This window comes from Schistocerca serialis, chromosome 4 (assembly GCF_023864345.2).
Source record: "Schistocerca serialis cubense isolate TAMUIC-IGC-003099 chromosome 4, iqSchSeri2.2, whole genome shotgun sequence".
NCBI classification, from domain to species: domain Eukaryota; kingdom Metazoa; phylum Arthropoda; class Insecta; order Orthoptera; family Acrididae; genus Schistocerca; species Schistocerca serialis.
In genome coordinates this window covers 397,085,105-397,105,625 of record NC_064641.1, presented here as the reverse complement: position 1 = coordinate 397,105,625, position 20,521 = coordinate 397,085,105, and positions in this window count along the sequence as shown.

Here is a 20,521-nt window from a genome sequence, read left to right as displayed (position 1 = left end):
GAGGCCAAACACAGTAAGGTGGTTTTCCATTGTAACAAAGATGTGGTAACACAGCTGAACCGGACTTCGGTAGAAATAAAGGAAAAGAAAGATGGCAAGACCTGAGCAACGGCTTTTGTGGCTACACATTGTTTGGGAGTACAGCCAGTTGGACGTCAACTGGAAAGAATGCTCGACCGATAAGATAGCATGCCAGCTGTGATGCTTGCGTAATGACTTAACAAAACGCAGTCCCCTTTCCTCTGCATACCGATTGTGTCATTCGCTCAACTCTTCTTGTTAAGTCGATTTCACGCTGTAATAAGAGCCAATTTCACGCACTCGCAATATGCTGTTCATGTAAAATGTTTAAAGATAACTAAGACATCTACCAAATTAGAAGATTAATAGGTGTGCGAAGTCGTAACACGTTCTGTAGGAGTGGAAATTTGGAAATTTGTGGTAAGGTCTTATGGGACCAAACTGCTGAGGTCATCAGTCCCTAAGCTTACACACTACTTATACTGGCTTACGCTAAGGACAACACACACATCCATGCCCGAGGGAGGACTCGAACCTCCGACGCGGACCGTGACAAGGCTCCTAAGACCGCGCGGCTACCCAGAGCGGTTCTAGGAGTGATGTTTTCGGTTGTATACGAACTAAATATTTCCATTTTTTTTCCTTGATATTCATATGTGATTTAATACATTGTACCACACACACTTTTTTCTCAAATTATTGTTAACTATGTATTGTAAGATTACAATCAATACCATATTGTATCACTTACGTTAAAGGTTAAACTTGATGAAATAATCACTCAAGCCATCACTGAAGTCATGTTAAAGACTCCTCGAAGTATTAAGAGGATTTAGAAGACCAAGTTTTACGTGGGAACTCTTGTCCGGAAACGTCATCCCAGGACGCTACAGAGCGCCAGTCACAGCCACCGGGGCCAAGATGTATCATAAACCGCGTAAACGCATACAGTTGAAAGTACACGACACTAGAAGCAAAAAAGTCTCAGTAAACATAGGGTCGAAAATTCATACTGTAAGAGCTACGAGCAAGTTTTCATCTTCTATACTGTGAAACAAAGCTCTTTTACTGCAGACTCTTTGCTTTCCATATTTTGGGAAGTGACCGTATGGACCAAAACAAGAAAAAAATGTCAGGTATACATGTGCTCTAAAACGCATACGTTAAGAGCTATGAGCACTTTTTCATCTTCGATACTTCGAAACATAACTCATCTAAGGAACAAATGCTCATAACTTTTGAGGTACACATTTTAGAGCACATGTTTACTGGACACTTTTTTCTTGTTTTGGTCCAAACTGCCACTTTCCAAAATATGGAAAGCAAAGAACTTGCAGTAGAAGAGATTTGTTTCACAGTATCTAAAATGAAAAATTAAGGTATGCATTTCCGACCTTATGTTTACTGAGATTTTTTTGCTTCTAGTATCGTGTAATTTCAACTGTATGCGCTTACGCCATTAACTATGATGTATAGGGTGATTCCGTGATCGTATTAAAAATTTTTACAATTATGGAGAAGGACAAATGTATCAGTTTGAGGTAAGGATCCCTGTGCCGGAAACGAACGAATCGAAAGTTATAAGCTAAAAACTTTCTGATACTTGTGACAGCGGAATACATCTACTCGTACTGGTACTGTACTGTAGGTTAGGCAACTTTTCAGCGATGGGAGCTATGAGCACTTGTTCAAAAGAGGAAAGGTGTTTCACAGTAGCGAAGATGAACAAGAACTCGTAGCTGCTCATTTATGCATTTTAGAGCCCATGTTTACTGGACATCTTATCTTGATTTGGTCCATACTACCACCTAAATCGCCCCTACAACCTCTAGAAGTGTTCAACGTGGATTGCTCCTCAGATATGCGTTTTAGAGCCCATGCTTACTGGACATCTTTTCTTGATTTGGCCCATACTACCACCTAAATCCCTCCTACAACCTCTAGAGGTGTGCAACGTGGATTGCGAAACACCCTGTATATCTGTACAGCTCTGTCGTAAAATATTTTACATTTGAAATCGAATAAAAATTAATTCCTTTTATGCAAGATTATACTTGACAGTTACAAATAATACTCATATTGCTAATCACTGTTGTATTAAATCGAGTTAAGTATTGTTGAGACTACAAGAATAGCTTGAGTCTTGAGTTTGCACGGAAACTCTTACAATACCTTACACACACTCAAATAAAATAAAAAAAGCCCGCACTCAGACCTAGAGGACCTCGAAATGGATGGCGCCGGACGCCATGTTATCCTCTGCAATAGTGGCGTCATTCGGATACGGTATACATACAAGACGACCCTTATCGACCACGACGTTTCGAATTTTTGCTCTGTGAATTTTGTTAAGCAGTTTCCTCTTCTTATTATTATTATTATCAAATTAAGTCTTATTGTTGTTGTTGTTGTTGTGGTCTTCAGTCCTGAGACTGGTCTGATGCAGCTCTCCATGCTACTCTATCCTGTGCAAGCTTTTTCATCTCCCAGTACCTATTGCAACCTACATCCTTCTGAATCTGCTTAGTGTATACATCTCTTGGTCTCCCTCTACGATTTTTACCCTCCACGCTGCCCTCCAACACTAAATTGGTGATCCCTTGATGCGTCAGAACATGTCCTACCAACCGATCCCTTCTTCTGGTCAAGTTGTGCCACAAACTTCTCTTCTCCCCAATCCTATTCAATACTTCCTCATTAGTTATGTGATCTACCCATCTAATCTTCAGCATTCTTCTGTAGCACCACATTTCGAAAGCTTCTATTCTCTTCTTGTCCAAACTATTTATCGTCCATGTTTCACTTCCATACATGGCTACACTCCATACAAATACTTTCAGAAATGACTTCCTGACACTTAAATCAATACTGGATGTTAACAAATTTCTCTTCTTCAGAAACGCCTTCCTTGCCACCGCCAGCCTACATTTTATATCCTCTCTACTTCGACCATCATCAGTTATTTTGCTCCCCAAATAGCAAAACTCCTTCACTACTTTAAGTGCCTCATTTCCTAATCTAACTCCCTCAGCATCACCCGACTTAATTAGACTACATTCCATTGTCCTTGTTTTGCTTTTGTTGATGTTCATCTTATATCCTCCCTTCAAGACACTGTCCATTCCATTCAACTGCTCTTCCAAGTCCTTTGCTGTCTCTGACAGAATTACAATGTCATCGGCGAACCTCAAAGTTTTTATTTCTTCTCCATGAATTTTAATACCTACCCCGAATTTTTCTTTTGTTTCCTTTACTGCTTGCTCAATATACAGATTGAACAACATCGGGGAGAGGCTACAACCCTGTCTTACTCCCTTCCCAACCACTGCTTCCCTTTCATGTCCCTCGACTCTTATAACTGCCATCTGGTTTCTGTACAAATTGTAAATAGCCTTTCGCTCCCTGTATTTTACCCCTGCCACCTTCAGAATTTGAAAGAGAGTATTCCAGTCAACATTGTCAAAAGCTTTCTCTAAGTCTACAAATGCTAGAAACGTAGGTTTGCCTTTCCTTAATCTTTCTTCTAAGATAAGTCGTAAGGTCAGTATTGCCTCACGTGTTCCAGTGTTTCTACGGAATCCAAACTGATCTTCCCCGAGGTTGGCTTCTACTAGTTTTTCCATTCGTCTGTAAAGAATTCGTGTTAGTATTTTGCAGCTGTGGCTTATTAAACTGATTGTTCGGTAATTTTCACATCTGTCAAGTCTTATTATTAAAGATATTTATTCTTAACAACTCTGTTTGAAGACTCTAATAGCAATATTGTAACATTATATAAATATCATAATTTTATTACTAGGGAAGCCGCCGGATGGAGTGGCTGAGCGGATCTAGGTGCTGCAGTCTAGAACGGCGCGACCGCTACGGTCGCAGGTTCGAATCCTGCTTCGGGCATGTATGTGTGTGATGTCCTTAAGTTAGTTGGTTTAAGTAGTTCTAAGTTCTAGGGGACTGATGACCTCAGAAGCTAAGTCCCATAGAGCTCAGAGCCATTTGAACCATTTGAAAAACAACAGCGTTAGTATGGACCGCTGTAGCAGCCAGGAGGGAATAAAAGTGGACTTTTCCTTTTACTGATTTGGAAAGTCCTACAGCTTAGAAGCGAACACTTAAAACCAAAGAGAGAGACTACTGTGGTATTGTGAACGTGTTTCGTGGCGACAGTTGCATGCGATCGCCTGCTGTGCTATTGTTTATGTTTCCCATAGCCTATGTGCGATGAAAGGCAGGGTGACTAGAGGTCCTGTTTTAGCGGGACTGACCTTTTTTTCGTTCTGTGCCCCATTGTCCCGTAAAGAATTTAACGGAACCCCAAATGTCTCGTCTTTCCGTGATGAGCAGTAACATTACCTTTTTATTGCTCCATTTTGTGTTTTTATTTGTTTTTACGTTAATTTAGTGTCACAAATATAGCTTTTTTTCTAACATTTTCTTGAATCTTACTTTGCCTAGAACGCAAAGATGGAATAAAGGAGCACTATTTTGGTCACGGGAGGAGGCGATGTGTGAGCAAAAGATTTTCCATCATCCTGCTCAGTGCCAGTGACTTATGCGTGAACTTCACGATTCGCTTGGATTATTTGCTAATGGAGAAGTAACGGATGGGTCTAACAAGTTTTCGTTAAAGAACGTCATGGGGCTATCAATGTTCAATTGTATTTATAGTTACGAATTAGCTGTTTACTGTTAAATGACATGAATTTGCAGCAGATCCAGCCGACACGATGTCTTCGGACTGTTACAGATAACAATGACAAGTAGGCTGCAATTTCAACACTGGGTTCGGTAAGCTTACTTTAGTGCGCCCATGAAACTAACTCGTGCACATTAATATCGGGAAAAGAAAGTGTTCTTTCTCGAAAACCATGAAAGAAGAGTTAACATTTCTTGAAGGAAACCACGAGTACTGAGGTAGAATGTACGTTGTGTCGTTCAGTTTTTTGCATTGATCTTAAATGACATGCCGATATAACGTAGCTCATTAAGAAACAGAAGCACCAGTTGGTTTTTTCTGCGAGAACTTCCAGCAACATAACTTCCTTTTTAAGTACGAATAAACTAAAAACAGAGGAAGATAAATGTATCGGTGCGGAAGAAGGCCTGTTTCCGTTCCATACTGCAAAACACAATCATTCTTTCCGTTCAATGGACTGCACGGCTCTTCTATCATAGACCTATCTCAGAAGAGATTCACATGTTCTAGGAGAAAATGCGAGTCGATTTTAGTGAACGTTATGTCCCCGTTCGCAATACATCCAAGTTCAGTGAGAACTTAAAGAAGCTAAGTATGTCTGTGATCGTTGATGCATCATACCACAAAAGCTTAAAGCCAGCGCAGATTCTAGCTAGGTATTTCATTCCTACCAAAGGTGTTCAGTGCAAAGTAATCTCTTTTCAGAACACTGGTGGAGAAACGACGTAATTGTTGGCTAGCTGTAGTATGGATATTTAAAAAAAGCAAAATACAGTTGTCAAGACTGTCGCATTTTGTGCAGATAACTGTAATACCAACTCTGGTGAGTACAAGGCAGCAACAAACAGAGTTTATTTCAAACTGAACAATGCTCTCAACATGAATATTCAAGGTATCGGCTGTGCAGCCAATGGGGTACGCAATTGAGTTCAAACAACAGCAGACATCATCATAGAAAGAATAGTGAATACAATTTTTCAGTATTTTCATATTTACACTGCGTGTATTAAAAACAGATGGTTGTCATTGTTTCCAGGAATTAACGAGAGTTATCGATATATATGAACTTTGAAATCTTATTTTCTGTCTCAGAATACGTGTCCTATATTGCTGAAACACTTTCCTGGAGCCCACAGTAACTTCTTTGGCTTCATTTCACACAAAGCCAATTGAAAATGTTTTCAAATTCAATCCAAAAGTTGGAAAGAACCGCGATTTCAGTACCAGAATTAGCTGAGGAGTTAGAGCTGCATAAGGAAAATATTAGTACAGGAAGTTTAGTAAATTTCAAACTTCAGTTATTTCCTCAGTTTTCATTAACTTGGGAAAGTAAGGTTATTTTACTGAGTCAAATTACGAGACTATTACCAATTTATTTTATGACTCATTTACAAAAGTAGACTTCTCTGTTTCAAGCTACGAAATCATTTCATTGGATAACACTGAAAAATTCTGTTTCTTGGGTTGCTTAAAAATTCTGAAGACCGTAGATTTACGTGCAACGTTTCAAGTACATGAAGATGTATTGTTTGATGAAACAGGATGCGTGAGCAACATCATATCCAAAAAACATGAGGAATAGGGAAAAGCTAATTTGAAAACATATAAGAGATGGTTTGATGTATTCCACACACCAAAAAGTAGAGGTACTTAGTGCAAAAATATGAGACGCTTGTGAGTTTTGCTCTTGCTGTGACAGGCACAAATGCTGCAGTGGAAAGCGTATTTTCAGTTGTGAATTCCCTTTGGATTGATGAGAAAAACCGTTTTGCGACTGAAGCTATTGAAACAATTGTAATAGTTAAGACATGAGACCTTACCTGCATCGAATCTTACAACCTGATAATAACCAGTTCAAATCTTTTGAAAGATGTTAGGTCTTCTAATCAGTACAAAGTCAGTCGCAATGTTCCTGATTAAGTAGCTAAACGGTCTACGGATTTTTGATGTCTGCATTAGCGTTCATTTGTTAGAAATTGCTCCATCAGTTTCTCAATATTTTGTGTTATAAATAGTTCTTCCAAAAACAACCAATTTTCACAAGATGCAGTGCCATTAAAAGCATATTTTGAAGTGTCTGGTAAAAATAGAGGCCTTTTTATGTGTGTAAACTCAAGTTTTTACATGTTTTAGTAAAGCAATGTAGTCATATACGCAGAATATTTCCTTTTGTTTAGGGTCCCATTTTGTGCCATTTTTTTGTCTCAATTTTTCGCAATGTCTCGTTTTTTCGCGTGGAAAATCACGCTAATGTAAAGCCTAGTTTACACGACGACACTAGGTTGCAGGCAACTGCGCTACCGGCTACTGCGCGTTTGCGCAACTTGTTGGTGAAACTAATTGCATAAGTTTTGAGGTTATGTGTGTTCTTAGAGTGCAGACAAACTGAAATATGAAGTGGGGAACTTTTTGGATATCTATGCTTTGCATAGATGTTTGTGGGATTTCAGTGATGCTGATAACAAAAATAAGCAACATATTGCTGCCGCTGAGACCGTCATGTGCGATCATAAAATAGATGGTTTGACAATACATATTTGGGCTGCAGCGCAAAATTTGAGTTAGGAGCACATATACAACTGAATGAAGAAACATACAAGCAAGTGTAATTCTAGCTGTGACAATGCTCTTGTCTCCAAGACTAAAATCCCATCGTTTGAGTTGGTCAACTCATTGTTAAGGAATATTGTTGACAGGACAGAAGGCTATGCAAATTCAAGAAGCTGCATTCTTTATTCAATATTCATCTATTTAAAACGTCGCTGCAGTGCTCTCCATTCACATATGTTAAAATTTTGAAATATTGCCACCGTACAGATCTATCTTCAAGAGAGTAGTTTGCAATCCATTCTCTTCTTAATGCGGCCTGCTACAAATAATTATTGTTGCTAATGTTAATAATTATTACTGTTAATGTTAATAATTATTGGTGTTAATGAAATAGCGTCATCACCAACTAAAACCGCATCTTATAGCATGCCGAGTGTTCTCGACTGTAATGCACGCGACATGTAATTCCAGTCTGGCGACAGTACTTCATGCGTTACAGTACCTTTATTCCTTATTACATAATTAACTCTATTTAGAACAAACGTGAACAGTTCTGGTGACATTATAAGATAATTAAAAGAACTTCTTGGATCTTCCGTTGTAAATTATTTCAGCAAGGATGCTAAGCAAACGAGCTGACGTCTTTTCTTCATTCAGTCACGAATCAAAACACGTTTCTCATTTTCTTCTTCTGCAGCGGTTCCACCCAACAAGCTTTAACTCCATCACAGCTCGTACGACGTGCAGTTGCCAAAAATTTCATTTCAGACTCGACTCAGGGACCGACAAAACGACGAAACTGAAGTGTATACTGGTGTCGCCGTGTCTACAGTCATATATGAAACTACTTGCGTGAAACTCATTTCACGCAACGAGTGACGCAACCTTATGTCGTCTTGTAAACTAGGCTTAAGGTAAGTGAGAAATATTTCGTATTAAAACAAATATTATGACGGTTAATTGCTACAGTATTAGCAAAACGTTCTATTCCAATCTTCGCAACTATGTATTTGTAAGCTGTTTGTGTTATGTGATTTCGTATCCGGACTACATTTAGACAGATGGTGTCCATCTGAGGATGGTGGAATTGCTTGCCATGGAAAACTGACCGTATTTTTGCAATGTACTTAGCTTGTTTCGCAAAATTTAAAGTGCAAGAAGAAGCTTTTTGAGGAATTCAGTGAAGAAGACAGCCACACTGTTTATAAATTATTGTTTCAGAATTGTTTGTACCGCTGGAAAAAATTGACTGTCCTGTCGTACTGTTCTTCCGAGACGTAAATGGCATCAATTACTTCTTGTAAATCATTACATATCTTAAGAAAAACCGCAATGTCTCTTGCTGATTCTATTTACAGTCAAATTATTGGAGCCAAACTATCTTCAATCAAGAAAGTTTAAGGGTTTTCTTATAAATGCAAGAGTTGTAAATCGTACAACGAGGCAAAGAGCAGTATTGGCGATTTAGAAAGTTTCCAGTTTTTCTCACAAACACGAATTTGTACTAGAAGAACAGACCACTGCATTGAAATACCCAGTCTGTATGATGGACAGAAAGTTCTACAGAAATATTTGACTAGAACTTCAGGCGAAGAAAAAGGAAAAAAATGGATGATCTGTTTGACATAGCTCCTTCTTACGCTTTGAGACACATGAATAATGAAGAAGATAAGATATTTTTGACATTTCAGCGCCAGAAAGAGCAGACTGGCTTCATGGCTGGCGTTGATAACAAACTAAACCGCAAAGAAGAAAAGCATAGAAGCGAACTGCAATACAAATTACCAGAAGAAGAAGAACTTATGAAGAAATAGAACAACGTTTTTCTAATTACGAAATTATTTAGAGAGAGAGAGTGATCACTTAATTTTAAGAACGCAAGGAAGTGATAATAGTGATGACAGTGAAAATCTCACTGTCGGCATTCACCAAACATCACCGAGAGTGCAAAACCGCTGCAGTAACAAAAACTCGAGGTAAACTGCAGCTTTCTTTCTCCTCGTCTCTCTGAATTTTTTGATTGGTGCAAAATCAGTGATAGAAAGGAATTTCCATATTAATTGCTTTAATTGCTGCTGCAGGTACTTTCAGGCATGAAACAGAAAACCTGGTTATGAATCTAACTTCTTTTTCAACGTCTCAGAAAAAATTTTAGAGAAGCGAAACATGTAGAAATTCAGCATAAATTTGACGCAAATGATTTCCAAGAATTAGTGTTGATTAGAGTAGAAATTGGTCCCAGTGCTCAAAAGTGTTGAAAAGGTAGACAGATTTAACAGTATTAGTAACCATCGAAGGCAAGGGACCATTGTTGGAAGTCCCTAAAATTCCATCTTCTGGAGAAGATCAAGCCATGGTTGTTTACCAGGCAGTAGAGAAGTGTGTTATAGCTGAAGAAATTCGGGCACTTTGCTACGAATGATGTTATAAAAAGACGTGTCAGACTCGTTCAGGACTACAATAATATTCTCACAGAAGACGAAGCGGAGTAGCAATTTGTTTAACAGATTCTTGCTGAAGAGTATAAAAAATACCCAACTGTTAATAAATCTTATTAATAAATAGTATTCAGTGCTCATTTAATCAAATTATCTTTTGAGTCTACAAAAATGAATGTTGCAGAATGATTACCGTAAGTAAAAATGTTTCTCAAACTAGAAATGTTTGCATTATGAAAAGTAAACTATATATTTCTTACATTTTTCGTATTGTTTTTAGAATTCCTAGAATGAATTTTTCAATAATATAAGTCAAAACGATTTTAAACAATTTCTGTGTTTGCTTGAAAGTGTCATATACACTATTTTCATGAAAGACAAGTAGACAGTGCAGATAAGGAAGAATACAAGGCTTTTTAACGGAAATAGAAGTGCGGATGCTACGTTCCATCTTCAAGCCATTTGTTAGTTTGAGATGAAATTTTTCGCAAACGCTTTTTTTGTCAATTGGAACGAAACTGAGGGTTGTGTGTTTGTGTGTGTGTGTGTGTGGGGGGGGGGGGGGGGAGGACCAAATTTTTAACTTACGGAAAATTACACATAGTTAAGGGCTACCCTAGTGTTCACTGACAAGTGTAACCGCATAAGCCGAACGGCTGCATTGCCTGCTTCGGTTCGGAGCATTTTAATGTCTGCATTCACGGCGCCCACATAGACCACTGCCATCCAACGGCCAGAGGCAGTCCAGACTATACTTTCCCGCGTATAAACCGAAAACCGCCGGCTGATTGGTGGACCGGTATAACATGTGCTGACACAAAAGAGCGCCTTCGGAATTTGGCGGGATGACACGATATAGGACGAAAATTTTTTGTAATGTTTTGGAAGGGAACAGAGGGGCTGAATCTAAGAGTACGATTGGCAGCTGCTTCTGTGTCCACCCGCGATTGGAGATTTTCCTGCGCGTGACAAGACGCTAATCTTTCAGTGTGAAGACAAAGTCAGGAGTTCAGGGATTCGCCTCTGGACACCCGGAGAGATCAGTCGTGCTTCACTTCAGGACTGTCAGAGTTCCTCACTTCTGGTCAGCTAGAATGAAAGCGATCGCAAGAGTCAGAAACGTTAGTGTTCTAACATTCTGCATGGTGTCTGTCTGTTCTAAGTCGTGTCTCCCAACCACATTCGCGCAACGACGCTCTGAACGTGTTTTTTAGGGAATTGACTAGTTTGAACCTGGGACCTGTTGCTGGTAAGGAGACGCCAGACCACACATGACATGTAGAGTTCAGAAGAGTTCAGTGAGACTAGCGATGATATAATCAAATACTTAATGATTTCAGCGTCAGCTCCACTGCACTCCCTGTAAAAGAATCTTAATATTAACTTAATTTAGTGGAAGGGGGTCAAGGCTTTCCTATTTTTAGTTAGCTGGTAAAATAACATCGAAAAAGCAGTTAAGTTTACCATTGGAATTTTTATTCTACTCACAAAACATTGTTTATAAATTGCGCTATTGATGAAAGGAAATATTGTAAAACAGGATGATAAAAACCAACTACGTTCAACAAAGATGTGAACGAATATTCCCTGAATGGGTTTCCAAGTTCTATAATGGATCGAAGGATGACCTATGCCATATCACATCTATAATCTAGGTTTAAATAAAATTTCATAAAAGAGAAAACTATCAAAAATGGTCTACAGTGACCCTCAATTATCTTTAATTACTTATTTAACTTGTCGTAAATTACAGTGGCTGATGTGGCTTCTCAATAATTATATAACAGAAAAATCATCGCGTTTCAGATTTGAACTTCTAGTAGCAAATGTGAATACCACGAAGTTTAATTGACGATCGACACTAGTATTACGTAAAAAGGGGATGTAACAGATGAGACTTCTGCAGTTCTGAGTGAAGTCTTATGCGCTGTTATGCGGCATCGCGTGCGTTCATTACCTTGTTGGCGGTTAGGCAGTGTCAGCAGTGGCGGCACAGCTCCACAGACCTCGCCGTCTCGGAAGCAACTTCCTCTAACCTCTCTTTACTACAATTTACTGTAGTGGGTTTAAGAAAAGGTATCTGGCTGTGTTTTCAACTGACCAATCAGGGTCTCAATGTTAACATTAAGCTCCGCCTACAAAAATTCTGTCTATCCAATGAGAAACGTTATACTTTTCATGGTGGGGCAATGTGTTTAATGTTTGCAACGTAACAGAGATGCGTATAGTCTCATACTAAAACTTCCAGCTGGTGTGGCCCTTTTAGTGTTATCGTAAGATCTATACTTTTCTTCTGGAGGGCTCTATCTTTTAACATAGGCTGGAGGGTGGTCTTGGCGGTCGGCGGGCGATGTGGGTATCCCTTATCGTAGGGCCTTCTAGCTTAAACGATTCTGCTCTCGGCTTCTGTTCTCGTTTCTCCCCTCGGAACTGCGTCTGTTTCACGATGGGAAGGTATGACATGCATTTAGGCGTTCTTGTGTTAGTCTGTGGTATTCCATTTGCTCACTCGCTGATCGTATTACTTTGGTTAATTTAATGTCAGGATTTATTCGGAGCTATGTGACATACTGTCGGATCTGCTATCATGTCAGGGTTTTCATGGAAGGTGTTGGATTTGCCTGACACCTTACAGTGTTAGCACTTGGTGAAAAAAGTCGAATTTGTTTATCGTTTCACGTTCGCACTGATTTGGTCGGGTCTTTATCCATGGGCGCGGAACCCCTCTGAGAGCAGCTGCAACATCGTCTCTGTGCTCGGAGCTGCGGGCACGCGTCCAGTTTTGCAGGTGCTAATGTATTCGCAGCATCGGTGCAGTAGTCTGACCACTCCCAGATAACGCTGTCGCCCTACCCCATACACAGCCACAGCTTGCATGTATGCTGTATCAAGGACTCTGTGCTGGCACGGTAGCTGAGCGTGTCCGCTCAGAGAGCTGGTTGGCCTCTGTAATAAAAAAAAAAAACTGAGTGGAAGGATCAACAAACGGACTCTAACGGATGTCTTGTGACGTCCACAACGACCAAACACAACGATCAACAACGAACAAAATGGAAAAAAAAGTGGTCAGTGCGACAGAATGTCAATCCTAAGGGCCCAGTTTCGATTCCCGGCTGGGTCGGAGATTTTCTCCGCTCACGGACTGGGTGTTGTGTTGCCCTAATCATCATCACTTCATCCCCATCGACGCGCAATCGCCGAAGTGGCGTCAAATCGAAAGACTTGTACCCGGCGAACAGTTTACCCGACGGGAGGCCCTAGTCACACGACACTTTTTTACGTTTCCAATATTGTTTGTAATAGTCAGGGGTAACGTGTTAAGGCATACTCTCACGTACAATGTTTGTAGGGCTCTATAACGTGATAGTTAGTCGCACTCCTGAACGCGAATCCAGCCAATATCTCATTACCCAAGTTACATTGTTCTCATTTATATTCCATTCAGTTATGTGTCTGGTAATACTTTAGTAATTCTCGCAATAAATCACTTTGTGATACCAAAATCTTTGTATTATTTAGTTGTTGAATCTCACCTTTATTATCAGGGCCCTTTGCCAGATGCGAGTGATCAGCTATTAAATTATCACAAACAGAATATATCGAAGGCGCAACTCTTAAACTGATCACAAACAGGGCCGTATCATAATTTTCTCCATAAATTGTCTGTTGCCTGGTAGGAACTGTGGTAGTTAAAAAAAGGGGGGGTTGAATGCATTAGCGTAACTAAAGCGGATTTATTTAGTGAATTTTTGGCGACGTGGCCACCTCTCAACCCCAGCATCTCGCAAGATAGCTGTGTGAAATTTTTCGAAGGTAACCAGTGCAGTCGATGCTGTTTGGCTTAATACTGTAGCCTATTGCTTCTTCTAATGTGGATACGTCTGTCAAGACTGGATTGAAAGAAGGTGTATCACTGAGCGACATGAACGTTTGTGAGAGGAGGGAGGCCATGAACGGAACGGATCCTGTGCCTCGTATGTTCCCACTTTTAAAGTTTAAAATACGAACACATATTCACGTTTTACCAATTGCCGTAATAAAATGTCTTACAAATATCAGCATGAGAAGCAAGTAGTTGTGGAACATGTGTGCACTTTCAAGGCTAAATTGTTTGACAACAATAATCCATTTAACTACGTTTAATAAGGTTAACACTGCATGCAAAAAATGTCCTCAGCTTTTTAGTTCCTTCTGTAATCTACAATCATTTACCTCATGTCCGCAAACTTTCCTAATCCGTACAACGGTCCGTACGTTACGATGAAAGAAGATAGAAAATCATACATTATTGACAAAGCAGTGTAAATGAAATTACCTCAAGACTCATTAACCAGGAGTTTAGTTTCTACATAATACAGCAAAGCATACGCAACATAAATTTACTTTTATGCCAGAGACAGTCACTGTTTGAATATTAGTCTCAGCCAAACAGGAGGAAATGACCATGTAGTCAAAGACGCCGCATAACAGTGTTGCTTGCTCTGTATTATGTAGCAGGCAGCTGAATTCACCCTCCAGGTAGAGGGGTGACGAGTCTGGTACCACCCAAAGTGCACACTAACCGGATGAGACGCATCTTCCCACTCTACGTCATAAATGACAGACAGTCGATGGCCAATCTCAGATGTGAATTTTGTCATCCTGTACCCTTTGCCAACGACGCAAGCAGTAAATGAAGCGACAGACAAAGTATATGAGGAAATTGAATGGGTAATTCAGTATGTAAAAGGAAATGAAAATCATATGGTCATGGGGAAGTAGAACGCTGTTTTAGGGGAAGGGATGAAGAAAGCATTACGGGAGAATATGGGCTTGTCAGTAAGAATGCGAGAGAAGAAAGATTATTTGAGCTCTGCAATAAATTTCAGGTGGTAACAGCGAATACTCTCTTCAAGAATCACAATAGGTGGAGGTATACTTGGAAAAGACTGAGAGACATGGGGAGGATCCAGTTAGATTACATCATAATCAGACAAAGATTCCGAAATCAGGTACTGGATTGTATGCGTACCCATGTGCAAACATAGACTCATATCACAATTTAGAAATGATAGTGAGTGGACTGAAGTTTAAGAGAAAAGACAGTAAGAATCAGATACTACAATACTGGTTGACGAAAGAAGGCAGGGAAAGACAGGAATACAACAATATAAATCAGTTAGGCTGTGGAAACTATGTGAAGAAATCGAAAAAGAAATGATCATCAGGAAGTTTGATTTAGCGCATAGAAAAGTGAAAACAATCTTCGGTGAAATAGAAAGCAAGGGTGGTAGCCTTAAGGGTGCAATGGGAATTCCACTGTTCAATGCAGAAGAGAGAGCAGACATTTGCGAATAGTGAGTACATTGAAAGCCTCTATTAGGGGGAGGACTCGTCTGATAGTGCATTAGAAGAAGAAATCGAAATCGATAGGGGTGAAATAGAGAACCATAATATAGTCAGAATTTCAAAGAGCTCTGTAAGACATGAGATCAAATAAGGCAGAATGTATAGGTAACATTCTTTGGAATTCCTAAAATCAGTGGGGGAAGTGATAGCCAAATGACTATCCAAGTTGGTTTACATAATATATGAGGCTGACGATGTACCATCTAACTTTCGGAAAAATTTCATCCACATATTTCCGCAAATAGCAAGAGCAGATAAGTGCAAAAACTATCGCATTTTCAGCTTAACAGCACATGCATTCAAACTGCTGACAAGAATAATATGCAGAGGAATAGATAAGAAAACTGAGGATCAGTTAGATGACAATCAGTTCGGTTTTAGGAAAGGTAAATGTGATAGGTGTCATGTATAATTTTGGTTCAAATGGTTCAAATGGCTCTGAGCACTATGGGACTCAACTGCTGTGGTCATAAGTCCCCTATAACTTAGAACTACTTAAACCTAACTAACCTAAGGACATCACACACATCCATGCCCGAGGCAGGATTCGAGCCTGTGACCGTAGCGGTCGTGCGGTTCCAGACTGTAGCGCCTTTAACCGCTCGGCCACTCCGGCCAGCTATAATTTTGGTATCTGAATCGACTGTGAACGAGCGGCGAAGTCGTAAAGCTATATCGCAGAACTTAGGTTATTATCTTTGGTGAGAGCGTAGTCGCAGGAGCAGATAGTGGTTAGTAAAGAAGTAGGTGTTATGTTTCAAATGTAAAGTCTCAATTCGTTGATGTATAATTGGGATGATTATGTAATGGTGACTGATCTGAGAAGAAGAAAGTGTAATGGAATCTTTTATTTACGTGAAGAGGAACTATAAGGTAATTGTTTGAAGTTACTCTTTTATTATTTCAGCACCATTTTTCATCAAAGTGTCTCTTACAATTTTTTATTGATCATGGTTTTTTTTTGGAAAGTAGAAAAGGAACCAAGTGTGTTCCGAGAATACTTCGATTTGCAACTAACAGAGAATTCACTGCACCTCACGAGTGTCTCTGTGTAGATATAACAATTTTCAGCTTTCTTACAGCGGCAGGCAAGGCAGTGCAGTACAACAACGCGTTATCCAGATTTGCAAACAGTAGAGGTAAGTATTAAGTATTTTTAAGTGTTCAGTTGAGTCAGGGTCAAACTCTTTCATTCTGAGACGGTCAAATTTTTTTGTGTTCTGTACCAGTTTTAGTTCTGGGATCTGGGATCAATTTTGATAAACTAATTATCGTAGGTTTTATGTCAAAGTTCATTATTCACGTAGTTTATACTGTTCAAAATCCTTCCAGTCAGATTTTTAACTTTACAGTACGAAATACTTCCCTATACATTACGACAACTAATTATTATTACAGTACAGCTTTGCCTTCACATTACAACAGTACACGTTTCATTACGGTGGTTCATTTATTATTACAACTCGGATTTTACAATCATAAACAGTACTTCAGTCTTTTTTTTTGTTTTTGTTATTTAGATGACTTTCAATTGTACCAGAAATGCATTTCTCATGTTGCGCATGATAATCGAAGCAAGCCTGAAGTAAAATAAAGACACGCTCATAGTATTCGTTGACCTATAAAAAGCGTTCAACAATGTAAAATGGTGCAATACGTTCGAAATTCTAGAAAAAGTATGAATAAGCTACACTCCTGGAAATTGAAATAAGAACACCGTGAATTCATTGTCCCAGGAAGGGGAAACTTTATTGACACATTCCTGGGGTCAGATACATCACATGATCACACTGACAGAACCACAGGCACATAGACACAGGCAACAGAGCATGCACAATGTCGGCACTAGTACAGTGTATATCCACCTTTCGCAGCAATGCAGGCTGCTATTCTCCCATGGAGGCGATCGTAGAGATGCTGGATGTAGTCCTGTGGAACGGCTTGCCATGCCATTTCCACCTGGCGCCTCAGTTGGACCAGCGTTCGTGTTGGACGTGCAGACCGCGTGAGACGACACTTCATCCAGTCCCAAACATGCTCAATGGGGGACAGATCCGGAGATCTTGCTGGCCAGGGTAGTTGACTTACACCTTCTAGAGCACGTTGGGTGGCACGGGATACATGCGGACGTGCATTGTCCTGTTGGAACAGCAAGTTCCCTTGCCGGTCTAGGAATGGTAGAACGATGGGTTCGATGACGGTTTGGATGTACCGTGCACTATTCAGTGTCCCTCGACGATCACCAGTGGTGTACGGCCAGTGTAGGAGATCGCTCCCCACACCATGATGCCGGGTGTTGGCCCTGTGTGCCTCGGTCGTATGCAGTCCTGATTGTGGCGCTCACCTTCACGGCGCCAAACACGCATACGACCATCATTGGCACCAAGGCAGAAGCGACTCTCATCGCTGAAGACGACACGTCTCCATTCGTCCCTCCATTCACGCCTGTCGCGACACCACTGGAGGCGGGCTGCACGATGTTGGGGCGTGAGCGGAAGACGGCCTAACGGTGTGCGGGACCGTAGCCCAGCTTCATGGAGACGGTTGCGAATGGTCCTCGCCGATACCCCAGGAGCAACAGTGTCCCTAATTTGCTGGGAAGTGGCGGTGAGGTCCCCTACGGCACTGTGTAGGATCCTACGGTCTTGGCGTGCATCCGTGCGTCGCTGCGGTCCGGTGCCAGGTCGACGGGCACGTGCACCTTCCGCCGACCACTGGCGACAACATCGATGTACTGTGGAGACCTCACGCCCCACGTGTTGAGCAATTCGGCGGTACGTCCACCCGGCCTCCCGCATGCCCACTATACGCCCTCGCTCAAAGTCCGTCAACTGCACATACGGTTCACGTCCACGCTGTCGCGGCATGCTACCAGTGTTAAAGACTGCGATGGAGCTCCGTATGCCACGGCAAACTGGCTGACACTGACGGCGGCGGTGCACAAATGCTGCGCAGCTAGCGCCATTCGACGGCCAACACCGCGGTTCCTGGTGTGTCCGCTGTGCCGTGCGTGTGATCATTGCTTGTACAGCCCTCTCGCAGTGTCCGGAGCAAGTATGGTGGGTCTGACACACCGGTGTCAATGTGTTCTTTTTTCCATTTCCAGGAGTGTATATAGGATAGGTAATATACAATGTGTACAAAAACCAATTACGAACAATAACATTGGAAAAGAAAGGACGAAGTGCTCAGATTAAAAAGACAGGGATGCTGCCTGTCGCCCCTACTGTTCAATCTATACATCAAAGGAGCAATGACAGAAATAAAATGTGGTTCAAGAGAGGGATTAAAATCAGGGTGATGACATTGCTGTGCTTAGTGAATGGGAGAATAATTGCAGGATCTGTTGGATGCAATGGTCTAGTGAGCACAGAATACGGACTGAGAGTACATCTGAAAAAGACAAATTGATTATATGTATCAGGAATAGTAATAGTGAGACACTTAATATTAAAATTGTGTACCTCGTTGTAGACAAAGTAAGAAATCATGCTACCTTGAAAACAAAATTATCCATCACACATGAATCAAGGGGGACATAAAAAAAACAGACTAGCATAGACAGAAAGGAGATTCCTGCCCAAGAGAAGTCTGCTGGAATCTAACATACCGGTAGACCTTAATGTGAGGAAGAAATTTCTGAGAATGTAGATTTGAAGCACAGCATTGTATGGTAGTGAAAAGTGGACTGTGGGGAAACCGGAACAGAATAGAATCTAAGCGTTTGAGATGTGGTGATACAGAACAATGTTGAAAATGAGATGGACTAATAAGATAGGGAATGAGGAAGATCTGTGCAGAATCGACGAAGGAAGGACCGTATGGAAACCACTGCAGGTGAAGAGAAAGGGTGATAGCGCAGGTGTTAAGACAGCAGGAAATAACCTCCATTGTACTAGAGAGAAAAAAAAATGGCTCTGAGCACTATGGGACTTAACATCTGAGGTCATCAGTCCCCTAGAACTTAGAACTACTTAAACCTAACTAACCTAAGGACATCACACACATCCATGCCCGAGGCAGGATTCGAACCTGCGACCGTAGCGGTCTCGCGGTTCCAGACTGCAGCGCCTAGAACCGCATGGCCACTTCGGTCGGCTACTAGAGAGAACTGTAGAGGGTAAAAACTGTAGGGGAGGACAGAGATTAGAATACCGCAAAGAAAATACTGAGGACGTACATTGCCAGTGGTACTCCGAGATGAACAGGTTAGCCCAGGAGAGAAATTCCTGCCGGGCCCAATCAAACTAGTCAGCACATTATCGCCAATGAAGTTGATGTTTATGCCCCCTCCCACCTGTCATGCTGAAAACAGTATATTCGCGTCCCTGGAGTATTTCGGTTCTAAAAGGAACAATATTTGTCCAGTGGAGACATGAAGCTCCGATCATCAGCACAATCGAGTTTTTTTTTTTAGGAAGAACTCCGCAAACAGCTGTATTTCGATCCAACTTCAAAAGCTACTACCGATGCTGCATCGTAAGGTGCATATCCAAACAACAAGAAATAAACAATGATACTGGCTGAAACCCTAAACGTTGAAGTGAGAGCCATAAGCACTCAATTAAGAGCATAAAAAAACAAGCGTCCTTACAAACGTTACAACATGATAAACAACACGGCAGGGAATATAGGGCCACCTTCCATAATTAAAACTGAATGTCAGCAGGGTAGATAGTCATTACTCTACCTGGTATTGCTGTCAGCGACGGCGACGCTATTTTTGATGCCGTGTCGGGTAGGAAATGTACTGACAAAATCCCGTAAAGAAGCTGCAAGTACAAAATATGTATTGAGAATTAAACGGTAATGGACATAAACGAAATGTTTGTCACGAATGCAGAGAATAGTATCTCTGGTTTTAGTGAACCTTGTAAAGTTCAGGGAAAAGAAATTAAAAAAAAAGACGTTTGCTGATGACATCATAATTCTGTTAGAGAAAGCGAAGGTAATGGAAGACCAGATGAGCGGAATGGGTAGTGCCTTGAAACGAGGTTGTTAAGATGAACATCAATAAAAGCGAAATAAGGGTAACAGGAAGTAGTCGAGCTAAATAGGCGATGCTAAGGGAATTATATTTTGTAACGAGACACTAGACGTAGTCAACGAATTTTTTGTACTTTGGCAGAAAAATAATTAATGATGGCTAAAGTAGAGAGGTTCAATAAACATGCTAACAATAACAAGAAAAACATTTCTGAAAAAGAGAAGCTTGTTAGCATCGAGTATAAGTTTTAGGAACTATTTTCTCAGGGTATTTGTGTAGCATGTGATCTTGTACCAAAGTGAAACACAGATAACAGAAACATTAGATAAGAATAGCAACTTTTAAAATGTGGTTCCACAGAAGAATGCTGAATATTTTATGGATGTATTGAATAACAAATAATAAGATACTGAACCGAATAGACATGAAAAGAAAGTAACTGCA